We start from the raw sequence: 13,915 nt of genomic DNA on the forward strand, positions 1-13,915 counted from the left end.
TAGTAGTACCTTTAACGTGGAAAAGTAAACTAAGGTTTTTTATTATGTATCATATTCAAATTATTATTTCTCAGCTAAGGGTTTTCTTTCTTCACTTCAGCACTAGATAGGCTGAACCCAACACGTAGCATCTCACTGAATGAGACGATTAAAATGTTGGCAAGTATGTTAGCTTGTTACAGGTGTAAAAGTATTGCTAATTTAACTGATGTCTTTTATTAATTTAAACCTGGCATTATTTTCCTGATAGTTTTCTGGACCGTTTTGGTTCAAGCCAGAAGCCCTCATCACATTCTTCTCACCCATTCCCCTCACCACATCTTTCTCTTATGCCTGTTGCACAAAGTCCATCACAATGTGTATGCCATAGATCTCCATTGTCTTCACTTCTTCTGGGGTTTAGCATTAAACCAGTAATTGTTTCTCTTCTTCATTGCTCTGACTAAATGGAGAATCTAAGAAACTGCAGACATTGGCCTTACAAAATCTCCCTGTAGCTTACCATTTTAACTCTTCTTTCCATTCACATCCCAACCATTCTGTGGGCCTCCTGCATGTGAGGACACGTGCAAACTGGAGGAACAGTATATCATATTCTCCAATTTAAGGTAACTAACCTAAAAACAACACTTTCCTCCCATGCCCTCTTCCCTGTGCCCCATCTGGATGTGTATCCATTTCTCCCTTTCTGCTTCCCCCTCCCTTGCACCTATATTACATACTATGGCTTCACAATTCTCACCTGTTCCAACCTTATCTCACATTGTTTGTTTTCCATCACTGGCTTTTGTCCACCATCCGTTGATCAACCCCCCTCCCCCCTCACCTGCATACACCTATCACTCATCAGGCATGGTTTTGCCCCTCCTCTCTTCCAGTTTTCTCCCCTGCCCGAGCGCAATCAGTCTCAGGAACGGTTCCGAGCCAAAACATTGCCTAGCCATGTTCTCCAGAGATGCTGCTGCAGATTACTCCAACACTTTGTGCCCTTTTATCTCATATTGATTTACATTGATGTAAATGTAATTAGCAGACAATATTTATGTGTAGGGAGGAACTGCAGATGCTGGTTTAAACCGGTCAGACACAAAATCCTGGAGTAACTCAGTGGGACAGGCAGCATCTCTGGAGAGAAGGAATGGGTAACGTTTTGGGTTGAGACCTTTCTTCAGACCCTGCTTCTCGACCCGAAATGTCACCCATTCCTTCTCTCCAGAGATGCTGCCTGTCCCGCTTAATTTACTCCAGCAATTTGTGCCAGTAGTTATGAATGTGTTTAGTACGGTAACCATTGATAAGCTTCTCCCCATGACATCCTATGATGTTGTGCCTTGATGTGTAACATGCCTAAAGTCTGGCACTATTGGCAACTTGTTAAAAACATAGAGGTCTGATGAGAGGACTTCCACCTTATACATTAAAATGGTTAATATCTCCACAAAATGTTGCTTAATCATCTGAGTATTTCCAGCATTTCATCTTTTGCTGTTGGATTTCATGCAACCAATACTATATTGCTTTTTTAAGGATAAATTAGTGCTGTTAATAAAAAACTTGGTGAAAGAGTAGGTTTAGGAAGCATCATAGTGAAGGAATGAAAGCTGGAGAAATGAAAGATTCAGACAGAGAATTAGAACTTAGAACATGGACAACTGGGGGATTGGTTGCCAATGGTGTAGTCATTAAAACTGGTTGCACAGAAGGTCAGAAATATATCTCTGTCTTTAATAGAATTGATTTTACCTCAATTGACAATGAATAATACTGGACTTTTACCCTGTTTGTATTGTCAATGCTGCATGATTTTTATTTGTTTTGGGATCAAGATGGTTCAAGCTTCATGTGATCCCTTCGAATTCATACTGACAGATGGCCCCAAGTCAGATTATCTGTTAAAAGGTCTTCAATTACTGTCTCAGTGTTTGTTTTGACAGTCCCCCCCCCCCCCCCCCCCCCCCCCCCCCTACGTTGTATTGGTAGAGAGATTCACATTAGGCTCTCCATGCAGTATGAAGTGAATCAGATTGTATAGTGCAATTCTAAATCTGTGGGACAAGCACATAACTGAACATCATTTATGTTGGATTTACAGGAGCATATTAGCTACCAGCTGGCAGCTGTTGTTTAAACGGGGCTCAGAAAAATGTTTTCAGCAATTCTAGCAATAGCTTATGCTAAGATCAAGTTTCTAAATGTTTCAATTTGACTGCCTTAGTTTAGTTTATAAATGCAGTGTGGAAACGGGCCCTTCAGCTTACCAAGTCCACGCTGACCGTTGATCACCTGTACATTAGTTCTATGTTATCCCACATTTACATCCTACATACTAGGGTCAATTTACAGAAGCCAATTAGCCTACAAACCTGCACTTCTTTGGGATGTGGGAGAAAACTGGAGCTCCAGGAGAAAATTCACGCAGTCACAGGTAGAACGTACAAACTTGATCGAGCGATCAAACCTGGGACTCTGGCGCTGTGAGGCAGCAGCTCTTACACTGCACTACTGTGCTATTCCAATTCATTCCAGACATTTCGAACAAAAGGTGCATTCTTGCAGAGATTACGAGCTAGAAAATTAAGCCAAAGTTTGAGGGAGGTCTCCTTGGCTCACAGTCCACACAATATAGCTTCTTACTGTGACTGCAGGATTCCGCAAGCTGCCTCTGCACCTGGAGGAATTCTTTAAATGGCACAGAAATGAGCAACTGTTCCACAAATGCTCCAAATAATAGTAACAAAGACTGTTGCCGTTTGATCCATTGTGTCTCTACCCGTTCTTAGGTAGAGTTGTCCAATTAGTAATCTTCTCCTGATTTTTACCCACAGTCAGACACATTTTAAAATATATTTATCCAGCTTATCTGTTACAATTATGTTGGAATTTGCTTCCACCCCCTGAGGTTATTATGTACACAAAGCACATGCATTGATTCCATGATATATGATGAGCATACAACATAGAATATACAGCATGGGAATACGAGTATATAAATACAGCCCTTTGACCTACAATGTCTGTGCCGACTCCGCTATTTTTAAGAGCCCTATCTAGCTCTCTCTTGAAAACATCCAGAGAACCTGCCTCCACCGCCCTCTGAGGCAGAGAATTCCACAGACTCACCACTCTCTGTGAGAAAAAGTGTTTCCTCATCTCCGTTCTAAATGGCTTACTAATTTTGCCCACTAATCTCCTATGTGGGACCTTATCAAATGCTTTCTGAAAGTCCAGGTACACTACATCCACTGGCTCTCCCTTGTCCATTTTCCTAGTTACATCTTCAAAAAATTCCAAAAGATTAGTCAAGCATGATTTCCCCCTCGTAAATCCATGCTGACTCGGATCGATCCTGTTACTGCTATCCAAATGTTCGGCTATCTCATCTTTTATAATTGACTCCAGCATCTTCCCCACCACTGAATTCAGGCTAACTGGTCCATAATTCCCTGTTTTCTCTCTCCTGCCTTCTTAAAAAGTGGGATAACATTAGCTACCCTCCAATCCACAGGAAATGATCCTGAGTATATAGAATATTCGAAAATTATCACCAATGCATCCATGAGTTCGAGAGCCACTTCCTTAAGTACCCTGGGATGCAGACCATCAGGCCCTGGGGATTTATCAGCCTTCAGTCCCATCAGTCTATTCAACACCATTTTCTGCCTAATGTGGATTTCCTACAGTTCCTCCGTCACCCCAGATCCTCTGGCCACTACTATATCAGGAATATTGTTTGTGTCCTCCTTAGTGAAGACAGATCCAAAGTACCTGTTCAACTCATCTGCCATTTCCTTGTTCCCCATAATAAATTCACCTTTTTCGGTCTTCAAGGATCCAACTTTGGTCTTAACTAATTTTTTCCTCTTCACATACCTAAAGAAGCTTTTACTATCCTGCTTTATATTCTTGGCTAGCTTACCTTCGTACCTCATCTTTTCTCCCCGCATTGTCTTTTTAGTTATCTTCTGTTGTTCTTTAAACATTACCCAATCCTCTTGCTTCCCGCTCATCTTTTCTACGTTGTACTTCTTCGCTTTTATTTTTATACTGTCCCTGATGTCCCTTGTCAGCCATGGTCGTCCCTTTCTCCCCTTGGAATCTTTCTTCCACCCAGGAATGAACTGATCCTGCACCTTCTGTATTATTCCTAGAAACACCTGCCATGTTTGTTCCACTGTCATCCCTGCTAGTGTATCTTTCCAGTCAGCTTTGGCCAGCTCCTCCTCATGGCCCCATAGTCCCCTTTATTCAACTGCAACACTGACATCTCCGATCTACTCTTCTCCCTCTCCAATTGTAGATTAAACCTGACCATGTTATGGTCACTGCCTCCTAATGGCTCATTAACCTCGAGGTCCTTTATCAAATCCAGTTCATTACATAACACTAAATCCAGAATTGCCTTCGCCCTGGTAGGCTCCAATACAAGCTGTTCTAAGAATCCATCACAAAGGCACTCTACAAAGTCACTTTCTTGGGGTCCAGTACCAACCTGAATTTCCCAGTCTACCTGCATGTTGAAATCTTCTATAAAACCACAGCATTACTTTTGCTACATGCCAATTTTAACTCCTGATTCAACTTGCGCCCTATGTCTAGCCTACTGTTTGGGGGCCTGTAGATTAGTCCCATTCGGGTATTTTTACCCTTACAATTCCGTAGTTCTATCCATACTGACTGCACATCTCCTGTTTCAATGGCACCCCTTGCAAGAGACTGAATTTAATAATTATAATATATTTTATTGTCATTGCACGTCAGTGCAACGAGATTTAGTATGCAGCTTCCAACCGATGAAAAAGAAAAGTAAAATAAATAAATAAGCTGTGTGTCGTGACCATCCGAGGGAGACAGTCCAGGGGGGGTGGGGGGCACTCAGCAGGGCCGGTTCAGAGCCGCTATAGCTCTTGGAATAAAGCTGTTTCTGAGTCTGGAGGTTCGGGCATAGAAGGCCTTGTAACGTCTGCCGGAGGGAAGTAGTTCGAACAGACTGTTACAGGGGTGTGATGAGTCTTTATGGATGCTTACGGCCTTCCTGAGGCACCGTGTGTGGTAGATGTCCTCCAAGGCTGGTAGCTCTGTCCCAATGTTTCATTCCTCACCAACAGGGCAACACTACCCCCTCTGCCCACCTGTCTGTCTTTTCGATAGGAGGTATATCCTTGAATATTCAGTTCCCAGCCCTGGCCCACTTGCAGCCATGTCTCAGTAATTCCCACAACATCATACTTACCAGTTTCTAACTGAGCCTCAAGTTCGTCCACTTTATTCCTTATACTTCACGCATTCATATACAGCACGTTGACCTCTGTATGCCACCATTATATCTGCCTCTACCATCATACCTGCCTCCACCATCATACCTGCCTCCACCATCATACCTGCCTCCACTATCATACCACCACCCCTGGCTGCCTGTTCTAAGCATCGGCATGATCAAGCATAATAGCAAATATATTTTGGTATTACATTCAGTGAGGTTTTAAGCTGAGCAATATTTAGCCGAACAGGTGCAGGCCAGTGCTTTTGCTCCACTTGCAGTAAACAATCTGCTGAAGGAACAGGTCATGCAGCATCTGAGCGAGGGAATGGACTTGACGTTTCGGGGTAGTACTCTTCATCTGGACTGAAAGAGTAGAAGAGAGACAAGATACATAACTAAAACTCTGATCTTGTGCTCTTCCGGTTTGCATGGTCTTTCTATTTGCGTAAAAACTGAACGCGATAGCACTACGATTTTTCTCCAGCTCACTCATCGTTCTCCTGTGCTGCGAGTGCACCAAGTTTTGTTCTGATCGGTGGTCTATTGTAAAAGTTAGCGAGGTTTAAACATTTTTTAAATGCGCATGCGCAGATCAATCTCCTCTCCTGCCAGTCAGTGCCACATGGATTGGTTTCTTCTCCAGTCACTCCGCGGGTCAGTCCGCACCCTCCTGTTGCCAAACGGAAGGCAGAGAATCTGATTCCAGCAGAGGAGAACGTCCAGCGATCAGTGCCCGCAGTGAATCCTCATCGCACCGCCAGTTTCAGCCCCTTCCCCTCTAGTCCCCCTTGCTGGCTCCTGTCCCCCTCCCCTGTGATACCCCCCTTTCCTACACAACCCCCGTCTTTTTTCCAAGCTCTCTCCCTCCCACTCACACACCACCCCCGCCCACACACACCCTCCCCCGGCCCACACCCCCTCCCCCACCCCCACCCCCCACCGCCCAGACAACCCCTCCCTTGCAACCCCCTCCTCGCCCACACTCCCCCCCCCCACCCACACACCCCCATCCCCCTACAACCACACCCCCCTCAGTTGGGGCTATGGGTGAGTGGCGGAATGTTGCATTAGGGAACGGGTTGCGTTGGGGGAATGGGTGAGTGGTGGAATATTGCATTGGGGAATGGGTTGCAATGGGGGACTAGGCTCCCGTGTGACTGGGATGTAACAGGTCCTCGTCTTAGTCTTGTTTCTTCATAAAAGCCTTAATGCTATCGGTCATGGCATATTTTAGATGTTTTTGGGTTGAGCCATTAATGGGGCAAAATACATACACCTGAATTCCTGAATGAATTTGTCAGGGACTACCTTAAATTTATCTCCACAGGAAGCATTTTCCTATAACATCAACTTTACAGGTCGATCATTCCTTATACACTGCAAGGGCCCTTGCACTCATTAGGAAAGTGTAGGGACAGGCAGTGTTTGTCATGCTGTGATAGATATTCTACAAGATACCATACCCTTACTATTTGAGCTTAATATAGTATGAACGCCAAAGATATTTATTATTCTGAATAACACATGGGCAGAAACCATTACTAATAAGACTCAGGAAAGCAAATCAAAGGCATAAGATTTATATGCTTGATAAGTGCACTGAACAAGAATCTGGCATATCCTATTATCATTTGATGGAGGTCATTTTGGCAGCTGATACCCCAACTTTATTTTTGATAACCAAGTCAGATGACTTTCATTTAGAGATATTTTTTGCATGACTGAAACTGCTATGAGGTCAATAACATGAAAATGCAGTTTAAATAATGAAAATTGACAAAGTCTCATACATGCTTTTCTTTTAATTTAATACCTTTGTTTTTGTGCTTCCTTTTTGCTTTATAGCATGAGTATGAGGTTTGGATCAGTAGTACTTGCTGCCTGGCCCTTATGCCCCTGTCCCACTTAGGAAACCTGAACGGAAATCTCTGGAGACACCTTGGTGAACGGCTGCTAGCCAGCAGCCGTCCGTTTTAAATTCGTTTTTTTTATAGTTTTTAGTGAGTCCTGTTTTTTGTTTGTAGGGGATATGGTCTTTTTAATGTGGGGGGTAGGTGTAAACTTTATTTCTAGGTCCCTACCTGGTCGGTGTGGCAGCCTTTTCTCCGGGCTGCCCGTCGACCCGTCCTCGTGACCAAAGATCTTATAAGATCTTTGCTCGTGGCCTACCAGCGGGCTTGGAGCGCCGTTTCCTGGCGGGGACCGCCCAGCACCTCGGCCTCGGCGGCGGCACAGCGTTGGAGCGCTGGAGTGGAGCGGAGTGGAGCGGGCGATGCCTTGCCTGGGTCGCCGCGCTGGAGCGACGCGCTGGAGCTCTGGCGAGCTGGACCGCCGAGAGCAACATCTCCGGGCTGCGGGTCTGCGGAGCGGAGAGGCGGCGTGTGGAGAGGTGGCAGTGCGGAGATGCGGCGCCGACTTTTTTATCGGGAGCCTGGGAGCTCCAAACCGGCGCGGCCTTGTTGGCTTCGGCAGCCGCGGGCTCCAACCAGGAAGCGGCCGTTCCAGGTGGCCCAGCCGCCGAAAGGACTCTCCCGACGCCGGGGCAAGACCACCCGGTGAGAACGGCCCGGGACATCGGGCCTCCGTAGAGGCAATTGCGGTGGCCTCAATAGGCCTGACTTTGGGGTGAACATGGGGTGGGGACTGGACATTGTGCCTTCCTCCACAGTGCTATCCACTGTGGGGGGATGATTTTTTTGTCTAATTGTAGTCCTGTAGGTCTGTGTCCAAGATGGCTGCCATGAAGAGAGAGTGGACGCTGGCGCGCTTTGGCTGCCGCTGCTCTCTCTTCACACTGTGTTTTTGATTTTCTGTTTTTGGATTGAATTCTGTTTTTAATTTGTGTCTCTGTGATGTCTTTATTACCTGTTATATTCCGATTATATGTTTTTATTCCGATTACTATGTAAGGTGTCCTTGAGATGTCTGAAAGGCGCCCATTAAATAACATTTATTATTATTATTATTAATGAGATTGCTAATACCTTAAGAAACGGTGTCATATACGTAAGTTTCGCAACATTGCAAGGATCCTGCTTCAGGCTTGTTTGAATGGTGGTTGCCACAAGAAACAGGTATGTTTATTTCCTGCTTCTGGCCAAAGGAAATTATCCAATACTGACAGACCAAACAGGTAACTACTCAGGGATGTGGATTTAAGTTCAATGATGGACAGATTGGAGCACAGTTTAAGAAATTAGATTAGAAGGATTTGAAAAAAAATTGCTTATCATCCCAAGATGTGAGGTTCAGAAATTATCTCTCTGAAAAGGGGTTGTAGGTAATGAGACAGCGCCCCCTGCCTTGGATGCCGCTCTGATCTCTATCACTGGCTGACAGGCAAGGAGAGGCCGACCCCTGGCATCATTGGTAACGACTGGGTCCTATTTGAGTCATAGAGTGATACAACGTAGAAACAGGCCCTTCTACCCAACTTGCTCAGACCAGCCAACATATCCCATCTACACCAGTCCCAACTGCCTGTATTTGGCCCACATCCGTCTAAATCTGTCGTATCCATGTACAATACCTGTCTAAATGTTTCTTAGCCTGTGAATGACCTGTTTCCTTTATCATCATTACGTTTTTGCATATCTTTCATTCATTGTTCTTTATCTCTCCACATCACCATCTACATCTCTTGTTTCCCTTATCCCCAACCAGTCTGAAGAAGGGTCTTGACCCGAAACGTCACCCATTCCTTCTCTCCAGAGATGCTGCCTGTCCCGCTGAGTTAATCCAGCATGTTGTGTCTTTCTTTGCTCTAAATGTTTATTAACTTAGATGACATTGGATTGGAGGGAGGGGATGGGAGTGAAAGGGAGAGAAAGTGGGGAGCCTCCCTGTCCCTTCCATGTGTTCCAGACTGAGCCATGGGGACAAATCTGAAACCACCAACTGCAATGTGCAGTCAGGACTGGGCTGCCCGGAAGAAGCCCTAGACTATTAGCCTTCTACTGAGGCTAAGAATTAGTGGCTGGGGCACGCCCACGACACACCAGTGCCTCTTCCTGTCCCATGAACAATGAGGAACTGCGCCCAACACTGAGGCAAAGACTGAGCCACCAGGATAATGCAGAGACCACGAACGCCTCTTCTCGAGACAAGGGTGGAATTGCAAGGAGAAGCTTGAGATTGCCACACCGCCTTCGAAGACTAGGTCTAAGCTACCGGGGGAAGCTTAGATCGCCAGCACCACTGCACAAGTACCCTGACAGTGAGGGAAAGTGCCCCCTTGTACCCCTGGACTATCTTACCCCTGTAAAACAAATACATCATGTGAGTTCATAACACTGTGACTGTCGGTGTGGTCATGGCCGAACCTGGCATCATCCCCGAAGCCACAGTAGAAAACAATATCATGTTCAAAAGGTTTCTGAATAAGTAGAACATTAACAAACCTCGGAACAACCTAAGTAACCCTGCATTTGTTCAAACAGAATTCAATGGTGAATATTCTCCATTCACTACATAATGTCCTTAATTTCTTTTGATACCTCGGCCTAGTACATTCAGCAATACCTGATGCTACTGATACAATTATTTTGACCTGCAATTTGCATTCACCGATCTTGACCATTAGTATGAGGTAACTGAATATCTTTGGGCACCTTATCTTGGTCTTCCAGTCTAGACTATTATTATCCATCACGATCTGCCTTCACTGCCATGATTCCTTATGCCTTCCTTTGGTACAGAACACTTTTGCAGCCTCCTCTATTAAGAGATTTAATGTAGTGTTCAAAATCTGTAGCCTGTTTACTCCCATCTTTAGTTTAGTTTAGAGGTACAGTCTGGAAACAGAAACTTCCACCCACCAAGTCCAAGCTGACCACTGATCACCTGTTCACGCAGTTCCATGATATCCCACTTTAGCAGCCGCTCCATACACAGCAGGGACAATTTACAGAGTCAATTAACCTACAATCTCTCAGGTCTTTGCCATGTGTGAGGAAACGATAACACCAAGAAGAAACCTACAAAGTCACAGGGAGAATGTGCAAATTCCACACAGACAGCACCCAAGGTCAGGATTGAACCCCGCCCGGTTAGTTGTGCTGTGAGGCAGCAGCTCTACCAGCTATGCCAAAGTGGGGTTGTTTTTGTCTTTCTCTGGTCAAATTCAGCTGTTACAATTAAATGTACCTCCATTTTAAGAGGTTTATGCTTTCTGTGAGGAGTACATTGGCTATATTTAAGAGGGAATTAGATGTGGCCCTTGTGGCTAAAGGGATCAGGGGGTATGGAGAGAAGGCAGGTACAGGATATTGAGTTGGATGATCAGCCATGATCATATTGAATGGCTCGAAGGGCCGAATGTTCTACTCATGCATCTATTTTCTATGTTTCTATGCTTACAAGCTGACTAGTCTTCCAAAGTTTTGATTTTGAAGCTTCCTATCGATGTATGCAGTAATCAAAAACACAGTTCGTTTCTGCTGCACACAGAAATTATCAGGCTATCTGATTATCAGGCTAGTGCAAAACTCTTCCAAATTGTAATCAATGACCACCAGATAATGATAATCCCTTATCTGTTTCCAGCCACAACCCAATTTATTGCCCAATTCAGACTTTATAACAGCATGACAATAATTTAATTATTTCATAACATTCTTACATCGAACTGAAAATGGCAAATTTGATGTAAATGTAATGCTGCCATAATGCAAACATGGGAATAAATCCTGGAGCCTTGAAATTATTTTAAAACTTTATGTCACGAGAAAGTAAAGAGACAATGTTTTATTATCATATGTCCCAGATAAAACAATGAAATTCTTACTTGCAGCAGCACAACAGAATATGTAAACATAGTACACCGTAAACAATATAATAAACGAGAGAGAAAAAAAAGACCAGTGTGTATATATACACATACTCACAAGTACACATATATATATAGATCATATGTACATATATATGTACACGCACACATACATACATACACACAAAAAACAAACAATATTAGTGCAATAATAACAATAATAGTCTATTGTACTAGTTCAGAGCTTATTTGAGATTGTAGTGTTTAATAGCCTGATGGATGTAGGGGTGAAACTGTTCCTGAACCTGGGCATTACAGTTTTCAAGCTCCTGTATCTTCCTCCCGATGGCAGGAGTAAAATGAGTTGGTGGCCAGGGAGGTGTGGGTCTCTGATGATGCTGGCTGCATTTTTGAGGCAGCGACTCTGGTAAATCCCTTCGATGGTGGGGAGGTTAGCACAGGTGATGGACAGGGCAGTGTTTACAACATTTCGCAGTTTTCTTCCCTCCTGGGCATTACAGTTGATGAACCAGGCCATGATGCAATCAGTCAATATGCTCTCTACTGTACACCGATAGAAGTTCAAGAGAATCCTCACTGACATACCGAATCTCCGTAATCTTAATAGACAATAGACAATAGGTGCAGGAGTAGACCATTCGGCCCTTCAAGCCAGCACCGCCATTCAATGTGATCGTGGCTGATCATTCCCAATCTGTACCTCGTTCCTGTCTTCTCCCCATATCCCCTGACTCCACTATTTTTAAGAGCCCTATCTAGCTCTCTCTTGAAAGCATCCAGAGAATCTGCATCCACCGCCGTCTGAGGCAGAGAATTCCACAGACACACCACTCTCTGTGAGAAAAAGTGTTTCCTCGTCTCCGTTCTAAATGGCTTACTCCTTATTCTTAAACTGTGGCCCCTGGTTCTGGACTCCCCCAACATCGGGAACATGTTTCCTGCCTTTAGCGTGTCCAAACCCTTAACAATCTTATATGTTTCAATGAGATTCCCTCTCATCCATCTAAACTCCACAGTGTACAAGCCCAGCTGCTCCATTCTCTCAGCATATGACAGTCCCGCCATCCAGGAAATTAACCTTGTAAACCTACCCTGCACTCCCTCAATAGCAAGAATGTCCTTCCTCAAATTAGGGGTACCAAAACTGCACACAATACTCCAGGTGTGGTCTCACTAGGGCTCTGCACAACTGCAGAAGGACCTCTTTGCTACTATATTCGATTCCTCTTGTTATAAAGGCCAACATGCCATTTGCTTTCTTCACTGCCTGCTGTACCTGCATGCTTACTTTCATAGACTGATATAAGGACCCCCAGATCCCGTTGTACTTCCCCTTTTCCCAACTTGACTCCATTTAGATAGTAATCTGCCTTCCTGTTTTTGCTACCAAAGTGGATAATCTCACATTTATCTGCATTAAAGTTCATCTGCCATGCATCTGCCCACTCATCCAACCTGTCCAAGTCACCCTGCATTTTAATAGCATCCTCCTCACAGTTCACACTGTCACCCAGCTTTGTGTCATCTGCAAATTTGCTAATGTTACTTTGAATCCCTTCATCTAAATCATTGATGTATATTGTAAATAGCTGCGGTCCCAGCACCGAGCCTTGCAGTACCCCATTAGTCACTGCCTGCCATTCTGAAAAGGACCCGTTAATCCCTACTCTTTGTTTCTTGTCTGCCAACCACTTCTCTATCCATGTCAGCACTCTACCCCCAATAGCATGTGCCCTAATTTTGCCCACTAATCCCCTATGTGGGAACTTATCAAATGCTTTCTGAAAGTCCAGGTACACTACATCCACTGGCTCTCCCTTGTCCATTTTCCTAGTTACATCTTCAAAAAATTCCAGAAGATTAGTCAAGCATGAATTCCCCTTCGTAAATCCATGCTGATTCGGACCGATCCTGTTACTGCTATCCAAATGTTCAGCTATCTCATCTTTTATAATTGACTCCAGCATCTTCCCCACCACCGATGTCAGGCTAACTGGTCTATAATTCCCTGTTTTCTCTCTCCCGCCTTTCTTAAAAAGTGGGATAACATTAGCTACCCTCCAATCCACAGGAACTGATCGTGAGTCTATAGAACATTGGAAAATTATCACCACGATTTCTAGAGCCACTTCCTTAAGTACCCTGGGATGCAGACCATCAGGCCCTGGGGATTTATCAGCCTTCAGTCCCATCAGTCCCAACACCATTTCCTGCCTAATCTGGATTTCCTTCAGTTCCTCCGTCACCCCAGATCGTCTGGCCACTACTATATCAGGAAGATTGTGAAGACAATCCTTCAATCCTTAGTGAAGACAGATCCATAGTACCTGCCATTGTCATCCTGTCATCTGCCATTTCCTTGTTCCCCATAACAAATTCACCTTTTTCGGTCTTCAAGGGTCCAACTTTGGTCTTAACTAATTTTTTCCTCTTCACATACCTAAAGAAGTAGACCTCAGGAAGTAGAAGCTTTGATGAGCTTTCTTTATCATTGCATCAGTGTGCTGGGTTCAGATCCATTTCGCTCAGGTTTATGGCTTGAAATTAGGCTTCTTTGTGAAGACCTCAATTGAACGATGACACTGTCTTGTACTTCCATGCTGAATTGACTTGTTAAGTCTGCCCAGCATTTACTGTTAATTGTAAAATTGATAACAATTTTCTTGACTGTAATTTCTAATCATTTGTTTATGAACATGGCATCTTAAGGCTGCAGTAGGGATCTATGACACCGCAACATGACTCATCATGAAAGCTGTCCCATTTTAGACATAGTCGTCCATTTTAGAAGCAGTGCCCTCAGTGTTGACCAATACTCTTCCCTTTCTCAATTTGGCCTCTGTGTTAGGCAAGGAACAAAGTCAGTG

At 44.3% G+C, this 13,915-nt stretch overlaps 1 long non-coding RNA gene across 1 annotated transcript; it reads right to left on the reverse strand.

The window, feature by feature from the left end:
• Positions 1 to 663: 663 nt before the first annotated feature.
• Positions 664 to 10,078, reverse strand: LOC116984495. Its single transcript, XR_004415047.1, has 3 exons — positions 10,068 to 10,078; positions 1,912 to 1,914; positions 664 to 702 (listed from the first exon to the last, which is right to left on the reverse strand). It is a non-coding gene; the product is annotated as an uncharacterized LOC116984495 (long non-coding RNA).
• Between the last annotated feature and the right edge of the window lie 3,837 nt (positions 10,079 to 13,915).

This window comes from Amblyraja radiata, chromosome 2, assembly GCF_010909765.2.
Source record: "Amblyraja radiata isolate CabotCenter1 chromosome 2, sAmbRad1.1.pri, whole genome shotgun sequence".
Classification (NCBI taxonomy): domain Eukaryota; kingdom Metazoa; phylum Chordata; class Chondrichthyes; order Rajiformes; family Rajidae; genus Amblyraja; species Amblyraja radiata.